The following is a 16038-nucleotide window of genomic DNA, read 5'->3' on the forward strand; positions in this document are numbered from 1 at the left end:
TACCAAGTACTCCTGCTTTGTGACACCTGTCACAGTTGAATTTCACACTTGTTTAGGTCATGATTTGTTCACTGGCTACCTCTCTGATAAGGCTTTGGGCTCTGGAGGTAGGTAAGAACTGAAACTCTTTTTATTTACCAAGGTAACTCAAGATCCTAATTTGTCATGGGTCCTAAATAGATATTTGTTATATGAATAAACAAATGAATTGACTTGGATTCTCTTCCCAGGCCCATCTCTGCACAGCTTCTCATTCTTGAGCAAGTCAGTTTCCCTCTCTGAATCTTCCTTTTTTCATCTGTAAAATGGAGGAATTGATTTCTAAAGCGTTTCCTGTGTCTGCCGCTGAGGGCTGTGTAAGGCTTCCTGTGTCCCATGGGGAAGGTTGTTATCTCCTAGGGGTGTCCGTTTCCTCCTCATGGCAGAAAGGCAGTGAGAAGAGAGGGTACTTATAATGTTAAAGGATGGTCAGAGAAGGCCTCATTGATAAGTTGAGACTTAAAGGAAGTAAGAGAGCGAAACATCTGAGAAAGAATAGTCCAGGTAGAAGAAAACAGCTGATGCAAAGGCCCTGAGGCAGGAGAATCCGTGGCAGCCTAGAGGGTTAGCAAGAAGGCAAGGATGGCTAGAGCAGAATGAGCTGTGGAAGGATGATAAGCAATGAGGACTGAAAAGTAAGTGTGAGAGGGGACAGGATACATAGGGCCTGGTTGGCCATTTTCAGCCTCAGAGTGGGATGAGAAACCATTGGAGGGCTTTGAGCAGAGTTGTGACATGGACTTAGGACCTCACGGGGTTCCTGGGTGACAGTAAAATGATTAGCTATTATAAATTGAGTTTATAGTCTCAACAGGTGTAAATTCTCTGGAGTTCCATTTCCATAAATTCACGTCATGCCATTAAGATACTGCAATTTCTGAAGAAAAAAATTAAGAACAAATATATGCCTTAAAAAATAAGATATTCATTCCCTCACTCTCTTTCCCAAGGCCTCCGTGTGTACGGTAGAGACAAACATACACCCGCTTTGGAGTAAGCCTGGAACTTCAATTTTGCCTCTGAGTTATTAACTATGAGAATTTGAGCAAGTAATTGTTTAAATTCCCAGAACTTTGTCTGCAAAATGAACACAGAAATATGTTAATATATACTACACTGGGCTAGTGGTAAATGCACATGAAATATCCTTAGTATAGTACTTATCTTAGTTCATAGTTGGTGCTGGTTTCCTTTCTTCTGCTTCCATTTGCATGGCTGGAAAAATAACACAGGAATGAGAGGCAGGGATTTGGGGCACATTAACATTGTGACGATACCACGTACTCAAATAGGACTTAATTATGTTGCCAAGCACAGTACCAGACACTGTTACGAGCTATCCAGAAGAGAGATAATTATCCTCATTTTCTACATGGAAAGAGTAAAACCCAGGAAGTTAAGAGTGGACTGTGCGGGATTGTAGACTGAATTAGCAGCAAAGCAGGGGGGTTAAGTTTCACACTCCCAGTGCCCATTTCTTTCTGTGCTCTTTCCAGCTAACTCCCTCCAGTGTTTGGCTTCGGTTTGCTTTAACAGTCAACCAATTTCAAAGAACCGCTGTGATCCGTGAATGGTTTCAATAACAAAGGCAGGGCCCATAAGGTGTTATCCACACCAAGCCTAAGAATCTCTTCTAATGTCTTCCAGATGTGTAAAAACTACATTAAAAAGATTCTAAGAGCCACACATCTTTAGGTAGTTTAGTTTTGCTGGAAGAATTACAATTCTGATCAATTTTTGGTTTGCCTTGCTGACAGTTCCTTGCTCAACTGGTAGAGGAAGCTGTGAGAACTGGCCATTCTGGACTTGACTGAGATCAATAAGGAACCACTGTCTGCTTGTCTTGGAATGACAATAAAATGACAGAAACAGGTCAGCATGGAATCAGCAGGGGGTGAAGGGAGAAAGCCCCCACCCTGGGGTCTAAACTTTGATAATGCAGATGTCAAATAGGAGGCAAAAAAAAAAAAAAAATGGACAGGATTCCAAGAACTGACTCTTCAAAAAAGCAAACCACCTAAGACAGAAGGACCCTAAAAACAAAATCTAACAATATAATTTAAAATATTCATAGCCAGAGATGAAAGAGACAGCTTAATAATGTGGCCGCCCAGGTAGGGTCTGTCTTAGCGAGGGTCTATTTGAGTACAAGTAACAAATTCACTTCAATTTAACTTTTTAAAACATCAAATAAAGAGGAGCATATTAAAAGGATTCTGAGATAAATCACAAAACTCAAGGGCAGCTAAGCCTCTTCAAGTGTTTGTGAATCTCAAAAACCAAACTCAGACATACAAAAAATATCACATCAACTTATGTCAGGTTTCCATTCTCCCATTTTGCCAAGTCGAAACATTACAAAAACTTGGTTATTTGGGAGATGTTCTTGCCCATCTTAGTCCAAGGGGCACCAGGGAGGACAGGAGGCCATCCAGTCTCTGGCCAGCAGTCCTCAGAGTTTTCACCCATTGTTCCATTTTTCCTGTTTTCCTAGTCTGTACTTGAGGTCTGGAAGCTCTGCTACTTTTTTGCTGTACCAGATAGGAGTCAATCTGTCTACATAGAAAAATTAAAAACAAAATAGCAATGGCTAGAGTAAGATAGAAGTCTAGCCATTGCTATTTTGTCAAAAAAAAATAAAAATAAAAATAAAAAATCCAGCCACTTTTACATAGGTGGCCAGCTAAAATTTGGCATTCTTTTACTAAACAAGAAAGAAACGGTAGAAATTGGGAAGCAGCTAGCAGTCTGTCATCCCCGCCATGCTCTGGGCATGGGGACCTCTGGTGAAGGTTGGTAGCAGGGTCCCGCTTGCTCAGACTCATGGGGCGCCCTTCCCTCTTCCCTTGAGGTTTGGCCCGTCTTCAGACACTGCTTCAGGGCTTTGCATGAGCTGCTGTTCTTCAGGCCATTCTGATCTGTACTCTTGACCTGGTTGTTCTGCTTCCTCTCGACACACTCCCATGTCCTCAGAGGTCCCCTCTTTCTCCTGTTCCTCGGGGACGTATAGAACTGCTCTTCACTTGGGGCTTTGAAAAAAACCTAAGATAATAGAAATAACTTGCACTTATTACTTATTTTCAGACATGATGGAACTGTTCTAAGGACTTTACATTTTTAGTTAACTGTCACAACGCTGTGACATAAGCAGCACTATCCCTATTTCGCAACAGGGTGATTTAAGCCACTTGCCTAGGTTCTCACAGCCAAGAAGTCACAGAACATTCTTCCAAGCCAGACGGCCTGGCCCGAGAACTGCTGCTCATACCCACAGCCCTGCATTGCTTCTCTGTGATGTCTTTCAGCAGCTCTTACTTTCTGCCCTGTAACACTGAGAGTCCAGGTGTGACCAGTTGTCTAGCTACCACCTCCTAATGGGAACAGCAAGGAACAGAGAGTACAAATTGAAATTTCAAAAACATATCCTGCCATGACTTTCTAGAACCCGAAAAGCCATCAGGAGCTCACCTCCTTGGGGGGAAAGAGTCTGATTTCCCAGGTGTCCATCCCTTGTCCAATCAACTGTGGTCAAGGAGGATGATGACCTTACACAAACCCTAAATCTGGCAGTGGGCTCTCAGAGGAAGAGAAAGGCCTCAAAAAGTTTCCCTTAGCCTCTGTTTTTGTTTTTTGTTTTTTTTTAATAGAAGCATATGTACAAAATACAGAAGGGAATCAAAGTCAAACAACAAACAAACAAAAGAAACAATTACTGAACCCAAAAGAATACTGCCAGGAGAGTAGGGACTGGAAAAGTTGTAAATAATACTACAAATGAAACGAAGAAAGGCACAGACTCACTTTTTGTGCAGAAATGAGAATGTTAACACATGAAAGAGAAAAGTAAATGACTCAATTCCTACTTTGCTTTACTGCCATGGGGAATAATTTCTAACAATAAATGGTAGAAAAGCTGTCTTAAGAGGAGACTTCCCTGAAGATAAAAGATAATGATAACAGAGCATTTAATATTCTCTAAATGTATTTAAATTCTCAGGACGAGGATAATTACATCTTAGGGCACAGAATGTATTAATAAAATGTGTCCATGTTGATGGAGTTGATGTCTCTGCTCTTTAAGAAATGATGGATAAGGAGAGTTAGGCTGGAAGCCTGGGGGAACATAAACATTGTTCCGCTTCCAATGAGGTAAAAAGAAGGGATTCCAGAAATATATATTAATGAGTTTGAAACTGGACTGAGAAAAAAAAAATAAGGAATTATCATTTAAGAAATGGTTTGTAAACAGTCATAACTTTAAAAGATCATTATTAGGAATTAGCAGAGGTTTATTTGATTAATTCATTCATTTGTGAAAACACTTATCGAGTATGCATTATGTGCCAGACACAAAAGTCGTAAAAGCATATAAGTTTTAGCTGGTAGCATTAATAAAAACTAACAAAAATGCGGAACAAAGTGGCCTCACTTTCTTTTTCGATATTTTTGCCACTCCGGTAGAACATAGGGATGCATTTACTTTGAAGTGGCTTATGGACAAGATGGAGAAATATGGACTGGCTGGTAGCTGTTAAATGCTTTCATAACTGGTTAAGTTGCCACAGAGACTGATGGTTAATTGTGAGTCATTCCATAGCTAGAGCTTCTTCGAGGTCATATTCTTTCCCAGTTGGCGAGGAGAAGGAGTAAACCGAAAGACCATGCAGGTTCCTCTAACCAAGGTGGGCCATTTGGCATTGAATTTGAACAAAGCTAAGTAATAGAACACCCTTTTCCAACGTTTTGAGTTGGGTGAGAGATATGAAAATAATAGGCAAAGGGAGAATCAAAATGCCACTTTTATAACTGAAAAAAAAAGTTGGTACTAGTAATTGTGACACATCTGCAGGCCAGATGAATCCCTAACACTGGACCCTAGGACTCGATAGATTGATCCACCTTGTCACAGAAGTGTTGGACATTGGCCACGCTGTCCATGTGAGAGCAGCCTCTGTTCCTTGTTTGGTCCCAAGAGGAAACAGGGGAGGAAGGCACTGGGTTACTCATGCCCAATTTCTCCTTCACAAATCACAAATCTGATAAACGAGGACACCTAAAGCCAGGTATGCTTCACTAGTGGAGCTAACTCCACATGGAAGTTCCCATCAGGAATAAGGAAGAAGCATGCCTTTCTTAACAATGAGCTCCAGAAGGAGCACATAAGCAGTCCACATTCAAGGGAACACAGCAGTCTATCTCAATGCCAAAGCCATAGCAGTTGGTCTTAAATTATTCAATATGGTGGGTGCTGCAGGGTATCAAGGGGCCAGGTAGCGAAAAACAGTAAGCAATCAGATTGAGTCATGGGTCAAAAATCAATGACGAGGTTCCAACCTGGGGAAAAAAGAAATGACAAGAATGAGGATTGACATTAATCTAGTCAGTAGTAGTCTGTGATCAGGTTCCAGGGGCTTTCTAAAGACACAGAAACCTAGTCAGAATTTCTAGCATAGTATTTCTCAATTTCTCAGCATTTGCAGGCCACTTCCTGGGCATTTATTGCACTAATTTTAGGTTATCTATCTCCAACTTGATAATGAATACTTGAAACATGTCCAGGTTCCACAATTGGTATTTTTCCTTACTCTTTACTCCTTCTGTATTGGAAGATTCTAATTCATAATTGTAAGACTGTCTAGATAATTCTGGATCTTCAGATAAAACATTGACTCAGAAAGAATATATTTTTCACTAAAGATTGCTTTTCATGTCCCAGTAGACATAAACACATCACATGCAAAGTTTTAACTTTCAACAAATCTTTCAACTTGAAAGATGAATACCAATTCATTCTTTGGTTGAATATGTCTCTAGAAAATATTTCTACATGGTCTGCAGCAGCATTTGGATGTGATTTTTCAAACATCATCAATAATAGATCATCAGTTTATTTCACGGACAATGGAAGAGAATTATTAGCCAAGTGATTGAAGAATTTCTTCACAGTTTGGTCTTAAGAAATTCTAAAATCTTGTCCAGAACATTAAAAATTATAATCCTTTAGCTCTGAAATGACAGATTCAATTTATTCAAGAGACTGACTCCAATTTTGAAATATATCAGTCTATTCTAAGTAAATGAAGTAATCAAGTCATGAAGAAATGTTTTCTTTTTATCCCTAACTTCAAAAAAAAGAAAAAAAGAATGTTTTGTTTTTTACGATCACTATGTGTCAGTGTGGAAAAAATAGAGTTTTGTATTCGTTGACCACTTCTCGAAATATCACACTGAAAAGATGTACATATACTGGCTATGATTCAGTCACAGTAAACATTTCCACAGTTTTTTTTTCAACCTTTGATCAAGACTGAGAGGCATATTGTTGGCTACTGATTAGTCTCCATGAATGAAATATTCAAGAAAATCTGTGTGCATTGCTGGTATGAATCCCAGTGCATTTATATAGTCCTCCTCATGGCTCACAGAATCATTTTAATTTAAATGAAAAAAGTCTTATTATGGCAAAAGCTTTCAGTGACAAAATCTGTTGAACACTTCTCCGTCACATATACATTACACACATTGAAGGAATTGATTCGTACTCTGCATAGCAGTGGTCTGATCTACATGTGAAGCAAAACATAGGCTAGAAATTCACACCTAGTAATTTCTCTTCCCATTTTTTTTTTACTATAGTATGTAATAGTATATAATATCCAGAAGTGTTATTTGATCGAGGAATTTTGCAAATTTTTCATTAACTTACTGACTAGTTCAACAGGCTTTTCAGCAATGGTGTGATTTGAACATATTTTGAATAATATCTCTGGATATTATTTGAACTCTTTTCTACATTTGGACAAAAAATTCACTTTTATCATACTATCAACCATTATTTGGTACCAGACTTGGTGGAAAAAACTTGACTGGATTACTAAAGAGGTCACTATTTTATTTGAAAATCATGCATTTCTATGTCTATCTGCCAGTATTTATAAGGATTCAAAACTGACAGTTCCCTGGGCAGCAGAAGCTAATAGATTGCAAATTCAATAAAACACATTTTCGGATGCTTATTATCTTTTACATTTTGTTTTTACATCTATTTACAGTTTTCATTTTTGGCTAAAGATTTTCTTTTCACTCTTTATTGTACGGAGACCTTGCCACAATTTATATTTATAATATCATTACTATTTTCATTACTTTTATGATTCAAAGAACTACTTTAAGTCAATGGTACATTTTTAAAAGAACATTTTGGGACAAATAAACATAGTAGAGTAACACCGAAAAATGAAAATTGAATAAACGAAAACAATCACACTAATGATGTAAACTTTTATAAGAATGGTCACATGGTCTGCATAAAACTTTTTAAGAAAGTAATGATTTTAAGAAACAATGAGATGTCTATAGGAAGCATAATTAATTTTAATTAATTTCAAGTATGTGGACATAATCATTTCCTTGGTTTTATCTCTGAAATTGTCAAACTACCTGCAAACCATTGACTGTTCTGGGGAGAGGGTGTACTCTCAGTATAAGGATAGGGATGATGGGGGGAATAGAGAAGTCAGGACATAGAACGGGATGCGCTATGACAGGAGTGGGTCAGCAGGTCATCTTCAAGATGCCCTCATCATCGAGGGTAGAAGGAAAGACTCAAAAGTCAAGACTGGGTCACCAAACTCCAGAATCTGAGAGCAAGATTAATAATAAACCCCATCGATGAGAAGGGATGAAAGAAGGTTATTGAATCTTGCTTCAAGCTATATCTTCTCGGGACTTGAGACAGGTAGAAACTGACAGTGGCTCTTGTTTCCTGAACCTGGAGTCAGCAGAAGCAAAGGAAATAAAATAGGGTTATTATCTTATTAGTAGAATCTCAGAAAGGAAGTCGCAAAAGGGAAGCTTAGCAGATCTAGTGGGAAAAAGCTAATATGAATACAAAAGTAGGACTCATGATTTTCCTGACAGACTAGAACAAAGGGTCCAAATCAACTAAGAAAATGTTTGTAGGGTCACATGAAAATCTGTACATTTAGTTTCTAAAACTCAATTGTAGAAGTTAATAATAATAGGAAGGAGACCTAAGTTGACAGAATTCTTATAAGAAAAAAAAAAGGGGAAATATTTGGTAAATTTGAGCAAATGGACCACAAATCCATTTGCTCAAGTTTAGCATCTAGAATATTAATGAAACTGCAGGATACATTATTCATTGTGTCCAGACATAAGTATGTAATAAAGTAATGGTGATAATAATGGCTTATAATTTCACAGTATACTATTAGAAAAGATCTTCATCCCCTTTGTGTTTTCCCATTGCACTTTGCATAAGTTAGTCCAAAATGAGATAGTTCTCAGCATCACTTTTAAAAAGATGATAGCACTTTTAAGAGTTATCTTCATGAGACTGTCATTTAAAAAAATTAGATAAGAGATGGGAAGCCAGATAGTATATGGAGCCTGGCGAACAGTGAGCAGCTCCATAAATGACTAAAAGAGTTGAATCCATAGGAGTAAATGGGAGTAAGAGAATATTATTTATCTAAATTATTTTGTCCAATTTAGCCTTCCTGATCATCCCATAAGCTTGGTTCTACATTCTCCTCACCTGACTAACTGTATTATATCCTTAAGGGTTTACTTTAAATGCCACTTCTCAGGGGAACTCTTCACGAGTCTCCACTACAGTCCCCAAACAAGGTGAGATAATTCTGTCCTAAGATCTTGTTTAATTCTGTGCTTCCCACCTCATGGCGCTTATCTCAGTTTCTTGTTAATGCTTGTTTAATTTTCTTTACTCCCTGCTGGAGTACATGCTTTATAAAGGTGGGGATTGTGTCTGTTTCGTTCCATGTTATAGCTCTAGTATCTTAGACAGCACTTGGTTTAAAAAAAAATAGAGCTTAGTAAAGATTGGTTAAATGAATGAATGAGTAAAATTGAGGTTCAGAGTGTTTGAGATGCGAAAAACCTCATAGTCTACAAATGGTAGATGCCCCCAAATTAACGTAGTATTAAAATTCTAACTCCCAGTGCCTCAGTATGTGACTATTTAGAAATAGGGTTATTGCCGGTGTAGTTAGATAAAGTCATACTGGAGTAGAGTCGGCCACTGATCCAATATGACTGACGTCCTTATAAAAAGGGGAAATTTGGGCACAGAGATAGGCTCAAGGAGAACACCACTCGAAAGATGAAGGCAGAGATTAGAGTGATGCGCACATAAGCCAAAGAACTCCAAAGACTGACAGAAAACCACCAGAAGCTGAGAGAGCAGCATGGAATAGATTCTCCCTCTCAGCTCTCAGGAAGAACCAGCTCTGCCCACATCTCAAGCATCTAGTCTCCAGAACTGTGAGACGGTATATTTCTGTTAATAAACCACCCATTTTGCCGTATTCTGTGAGTGCAGCCCTCGCAAACTAATACATGTCCTTCGAGTTGTTTCCAGCCTTGGTAAGTGTTAAATTCAACTTATGTTCATTGAGTGCCATTAAAGTATTCTATACTATTTTAGGCCCTGTGGGGGAAAATATAAGAAATAAGAACTGCCCTCCTTGGGAAACATATATGAAAAAAAGGAAGAAAAACTTAGTTCTTTCGTTCCCAGCAGGAGGTCTGAGATTATATCCATGTAAACCAAAATTATATTAGATTGCTTTGAAAAGTAGAGAGCCAAAATATTCATTTGCAGTGTGCAATCCATCTATCAATAGGCTAAGAATGTATCAGCCAGCTAATGCATTTCTGTTCCAGTTTAAGACATCTACTTGGGAAGTACATTAAGATTAGAAGATTGATTGGTGTATATAAACTGAATTTGGATAAGGGATGTTTTTAACAAGTGCTGGGAGCAGAATGAGTCATGTCTTCACCACAAGGACATAACCACCATGAGGTCTTTTGTGAGTCAGGGTTCCCATCTCCTAGGAATACACCATGGACATACTGAAAATTCCACTTCCTATTTATTCTTTCACTTATCCATTTGCTTTGTATGTCCCAGGCACTATGCTAAATGCTGGAAATTCAACAGTGAGAAAAACCTGGTCCCTGCCTTCAAGGAGTACAGTGTGATAAGTGCTGCCATGAGGAACTGCACTGTTATTATGAGAGCTCAGAGGAGGAACATCTAAACCAGCCTTGAAGAACCAGGAAAGGTACCTAAGCTAAGGGAAGGGGAACATATTGTTTCAGGTGGCAGTAAAGGACCTGTGAAGGTCCAGATGTGGGAGGGAGCATGTGTGCTCAAGGAACAACTAAGAGGCTCATTATGGCTGAAGCAGGAGTATAAGAGTGGGTTTAAGTGACAAATTCAGAGAGGTATGAAGGAGCTGGACCTTGCAAGGGCTTGTATACCACATTAAACTGTTTGGAGCCTTGGCAAGGTGGCTGCTCCCAGCAGTACAAGGCGTCTCATGGAAGCTGGAAATAAGAGTACCTTTTGCCCAAGACAGAGAGGCCATAACACTGAGGTAGTCTGAGCAGCACTCACCCAGGAAGAAAGAGACAAGCCATGAAACTTGGAGATAAGTTATGGACTGGTTATTAGAGAAGTAAGAGGCATCAAAGCAAGAGATAGTATTGGTACAAACCTGGGTTTAATTAGATGACAAAGTGAAGAACCTAGAAGGTTCACACATGGAACAAGCAGAAAATAACTAGTGCTGAGACCTAGGGTGGGTTTGTGATGGACCAAAAAGCGTTCATCAAAGTCAAAGGCTTTATGCCCAATATATAAAAACGTCTATTCTCCCCAAATTGATCTAACAGTTCAATGTAATACCAGTCAAAATCCCATGGACAAGCTTATTCTAAAATTTATATAGAAATATAACGAACTTCGAGGAGCCAAAACAATATTGAAAACTAAGGAAAAAGTTAGAGGACTCATACAACCTGGTCTCAAGACTCACCAGTATCAAGATAGAGTGCTATTGACATGAGGAGAGACAAAAAGATCAATGAAACATAGTATCCACAGCAGTCCAGAGATATACCCACATATACACGGTCAGCTGATTTTTTGGCCAAGACATCAAGTCAATTCAAAGGTAAATGACGGGTCTTTTTTAGCAAATGGTACAAGAACAACTGAATATTATTTTCAAGGGGAAATGGCCAGGGGTTAATACCCAAAACATAAGAATATGAGGAAGTCCTTCCAATCAATAATTAAAAGACGAACATGCATTAAAATTGTCGAAGACTTGAAAAGACACTAAAAATATTTACAATGAGCCGTGTGCAAATGTTATTAGTCCTTGGGAAATTTTAAATTAAAATCACAAGAGAAAACACTTCACATCCACTATAATGATGAAAGTAAAAAGGCCAGTAAAAATCAAATACCGAGATGGTGTGGAGCAACCGGAACACTTATATATCGCTGGTGGGAGTGTAAAATGATACAACTATTTTGGAGAACGGTTCGGCAGTTTTCTTATAAAGTTGAATGCATTTCTACGTTATGATCTAGCTTTCCCACTTCTGCCATCCATTCTCCAGAAATGAAAGCACATATTCACAAAATGACTTGCAAATATATTTCTCCCGTACCAGGAGAAATTTTGCTATGCATTTAACTGGTATATGATGTCTAGAATTTATAATGAGCTTCTCCAAATCTAAAAGAAAAATGCAAACGGTACAATGGTAAAAGTCAGTGAAGATACGAAAGGGCAATTCACAGAAAAAATACATGGAAATATTGTCGACTTAACTAATAACCAGGGAAGTGCAAATTAACCACATTTCATGTGGTTATAAAAAAAAAAAAAAAAAAAAGCTTACCCTCAAACTGTTGGATGCTAAAATGTTGGCAAGCCTGTAGATAACCCTGCCTGAAAGGACTGTAAATTATTTAATTTTGAAAGCCAGTTGGCAAAATATATTTAAGTAGAACACACACACACACACACACACACACACACACACACACACACACACAATAACACAATAATACCCCTTGACCCAGTAGTTTTATTTAGGCAAATGCCCCTTCCCCCCAATTCTAGCATGGATAGAATAATAAGAATATTCAGTACAGCATCATGTTCTCTTATGGCTTAAAACATATGCAAATCTGTCCATTTCTTTTCATTCCTAGTAAGGTCAATTTTTGTTCTCTTTCTCTCTCTCTCTCTGATTGATCTTTCGGTTAATGTATGTCTTTTGAAGGTAACTAATTTGGTGGATCTCCTTTTTCTTGGCTTTCTGTTTCATTACTTTCGTCTCTTACTCTTATTACTCCTCCCACTCTATTTCCCTTGGGGGTTATTCTGTTGTTTCTCTTTTATCTTCTTGATTGTAACGGCTTTCCAAATTATTTTCAGTATTCCTTGTTTATCGATATATGGATTTAAAGTTAAAATCTCCCACCAAGTACCACATTAGCAATGTCATAAAGGTTTCTGTATGTACTGGTTTCATCGTTATATGATTCTAAACATTTTCTACTGCCCATTGTAATTTCTTCATCAAATCACGAATTATAAAGATGCGTATTTTCAGTTACCAAGTGTGGCTTTAGCGAATTGTATTTTTGTTATTGAATTCTAACTTTATGGCACAACAAAATATTCATTCTTTAGTATTTCTCTATTTGTCCTTTTGCTTATTAGATTGTTTAAATGTCTTAAAACCTGGAATTGGCCTTCTCAATTGATCAGTTTCTAAGAGACAAATCTTAAAACTCTCTGTGTGATCATGAATTTGTCACTTTTTCTTTGTAATTATGTCAATTTTTGCATTATATATTTTGAGGTTCTTTGGTTAGCCACTTATAGGTTCTAGATACAGTTTGGATCCACTCACTCTATCCTCAATATCTCTAATTTCTATTTCATTTTCTCTGTCTCCTTTTGTTGCATTCTGGATAATGTTTCCAACTTATTCATTCTCTCTTTTGCTGTATCTAATTTGATTTTAACCTAACCACTGAGCTTTTTCATTTCAATGACTATGTTTTCATTCTTAAAGTTCTATTTGTTGCTATTTTTTTCAAATGCAAAACAGCCTGTTTTTTAGTCTTCCATTTATTAGTATTTTTATTTCTTATTACTTTATTTATTTTAAATATACACATAGCTCTTTTAGATCTATTGTCTAAGTTCCAGCTTTGAAAGGAAGGTGGATAATTTTCCTATCATCATGATAGTTCATTTCCTCATGTATTATTTCCTCACGTAATTTTTTCCCTAGTAAACTCCATCAGGATTTGTTACCATTTCCTTTTTTGGGGGGTTGGAAAGAGAACTATAATCAGTGTATTGTGAAAAATTTTTTCAGGGTGGTTTTACAATTATTTCTACTTAAATCCTGTGGTTTCAATCATCTCGGACTAATTTTATTTTTGGATTCTCAACTTAGACTTCTCATCATGCAGGTAGTATATTTAATTCTTATGTCCACACATAGCAAAAACATGGGATTTTGTGATCTCATGGACGATGTTCCCCCCATTTCTTCTGCCCGCCACTAAATTGTCTGGACAGATAGCAATCTTCCTCATCACTGGTGGCTGGATATGTAACATGTTTTTATGATAGTGAGTTCCCTGTTAGTTGAGGGATGTGGTGGAAAGATATTGTTAAGAGTTGGACTAGAAGATCATCATGGTTTAATTCTAACCATCTATGAAAATCTCTACTCTTTTATATTTGTTACATTTTTTTAAGTTTGTCCACTTCCTCCGTCTCACTTGACAATGAGATGCCAGCGATTTGATGGTCTTTCAGCTTATAGCCTTAAATCTTAGACTCCTGATAAACAGTGGAAGAACAGCAGCTTCCTGAGGCATATTCGGAAAGCACAGGAGACAGTATAAAGGTTCTCTTTCCAGTGCTTGGTACACATTCCATCTCTTTAGACCCATGGGTAGCTGTCACATATGCCCAGTTCCTGTGTCTCCTAGATTTGGGCTGGACTGTCCCTAGGGCCTTGTGGGGAGGAGGGGCAGCAGCGTCCCCCAACACCTTGGTGATTGATTATGATTCTTTGATCTCAGGCACAGCAGGAGCTCAAATCGTCAAATATTTATTTAGCTCAATATTTATGTTCTGTTGAGGGAAAAGTTTGAAATTCAGTCTGGAAGAAAGAATAGTGAAACTTGCAGATTGAGGTGTAAACTGCAGCCCTGACCCAGGGGCAAAATGTAGCTAGTTTGTTCACACCTCAATACTTTCCCAAGAAGAGACTGGGAGACTTATAGCAAGGAATACATACACACACACACACACACACACACACACACACACACACACACACAGGATCATAAATAGAAACAGAACATATGAATTACTAAAGGAAGGGGAAACTAAGCTGATAGCTTCTGAGGCTATTACTATAGCATTTGGGGATATGAACAGTAGTAGCAGAGTATATTTTTGCAATGTGACCTAACACACTGTCATCGGGGGTTAGAGTTTTCGAGGACTGCTGTAACAATTTGCCACAAATCGAGGGGCTTAAAACAACAGAAATTTATTTTCTCACCATTCTGGAACTAAAGTCGTAGGTCAAGGTGTCGGCAGGGTTGGCTCCTACTGGGTGCTCTGAGGGAGGATGTTCCCTGCCTCTCTCCCAGCTTCCGGTGGTTGCCGGCAATCCTTGGCGTTCCTTGCCTTGAAGTTTCATTGCTCCAGCCTCTGCCTCCATTTTCACACGATCTTCTTCCCTTGATCTCTCTGTCTCTGTAAGGATGCCAGTCATTGGATTAAGGGTCTACCTCAATCCAGTATGGCCACATTTTAACTTAACTGATTACATCAGCAAAGGCTTTATAAAATAAGATCACATTCTGAGATTCTGCACAGGCATGAATTTCACTATTCAACCAAGTACAACCCTCTTGAAACTGGCCACGACCTGTCATTGCTCCAACCAATAGAATAATGTGGAAGGGATTCTGTGTTAGTTTCAAGCTACTTTCTGATTTCTGCCTTTCGGAACGTTTGGTCTTGGACATCCTCTGTTGGAACCCCATCATCATACTGTGAGAAGTTCATGCCACCTGAGAGGCCACATATATGGTAGAGGGGCTCAGGTGGAGCTCCAGTTGAACTGCAAGCTAACAGCTACTACTGACTGCCAGCCATCTGAGTAAACCATCTTGGACACCTAATCCAGCGAAGTCTTCATATGACTGTAGCCCAGGAAAACATCTGACAGCAACTATACATGAGATTTGTTCATTTCCTAAGGGTATCAAGCTTGTCCTGACCTCGAGTTCTTGGAACTAACTGTTCTTTTGCCCAAATGACTTTTTCCTCAAGCATTCACATGGGTAGCTCCTTTTTGTCATTCAGGTCTGAGCTCAAATGTCACCTTCTCAAAGTAGACACGTTATCATATAATCCCATTTTCTTTTCATGGTAATATTATTGTTACTTGATATTTTCTTGCTTACATAGTTGTTTACTTGGTTTTAATTCCGAATCTCTTCCCCTTCCCTATATTCACTGCTGTATTCCCAACTCCATAATAGTGCCTGACACATAGTTGGCTCTCATTAAATAACTGTTGAATGAATGAACAAATTATAGTATGTGTTTTAAAGCTGGAAGGGTATTGAAGTTTAGCAGACAAGGGTTCAAATTTCATCTATAATATTTATTAGTGTCCTCATGCAAATTACTTAACTTTTTTTGCACTCAATTTCTTTGTCTATAGAACAAGAATACAATGATCTCAAAGTATTTTCGTAATTGTTTGATGAAATAATTTATGTGTAATATGTACAAATCTCAAATGGGAAACTTGAGTGTTTTTAAATACAATTACTTAATCTTATTGGAACTTGAATTTTTATTATAAGTCCCCTATGTCAGAAACATAATGCCATTGTTAGGCTGAAAGGTCACACTCCCCACCCCCACCCCTGCCCCAATAATAATACACACAAAGTTCATATGTTGAAATACTAACCCCCCAATACCTCAGAATGTGACTGTGTTTGGAGATAGGATCTTTAAAGAGGTAATCAAGTTCAAATTAGATCATTGAGTCAAATCTAATATTACCGGTATCCTTATAAGGAGAGGAATT

The 16038-nt window shown here is 38.1% G+C and overlaps 2 long non-coding RNA genes across 2 annotated transcripts in view; one reads left to right on the forward strand and one right to left on the reverse strand.

Moving 5' to 3' along the window:
- Positions 1-1410: 1410 nt before the first annotated feature.
- LOC120614893 (uncharacterized) lies at positions 1411-11778 on the forward strand. The gene is made up of 2 exons (XR_005656114.1): positions 1411-1911; positions 9998-11778. It is a non-coding gene; the product is annotated as an uncharacterized LOC120614893 (long non-coding RNA).
- LOC120614891 (uncharacterized) overlaps positions 1411-16038 on the reverse strand; it is an 87017-nt gene continuing 72389 nt past the window's right edge. Inside the window, exon 4 of the long non-coding RNA XR_005656112.1 lies at positions 1411-3081. This is a non-coding gene — a long non-coding RNA (uncharacterized LOC120614891). The remainder of the gene's footprint in view (positions 3082-16038) is intronic.

Source organism: Pteropus medius, unplaced genomic scaffold, assembly GCF_902729225.1.
Source record: "Pteropus medius unplaced genomic scaffold, Ma_sr-lr_union100, whole genome shotgun sequence".
Lineage (NCBI taxonomy): Eukaryota > Metazoa > Chordata > Mammalia > Chiroptera > Pteropodidae > Pteropus > Pteropus medius.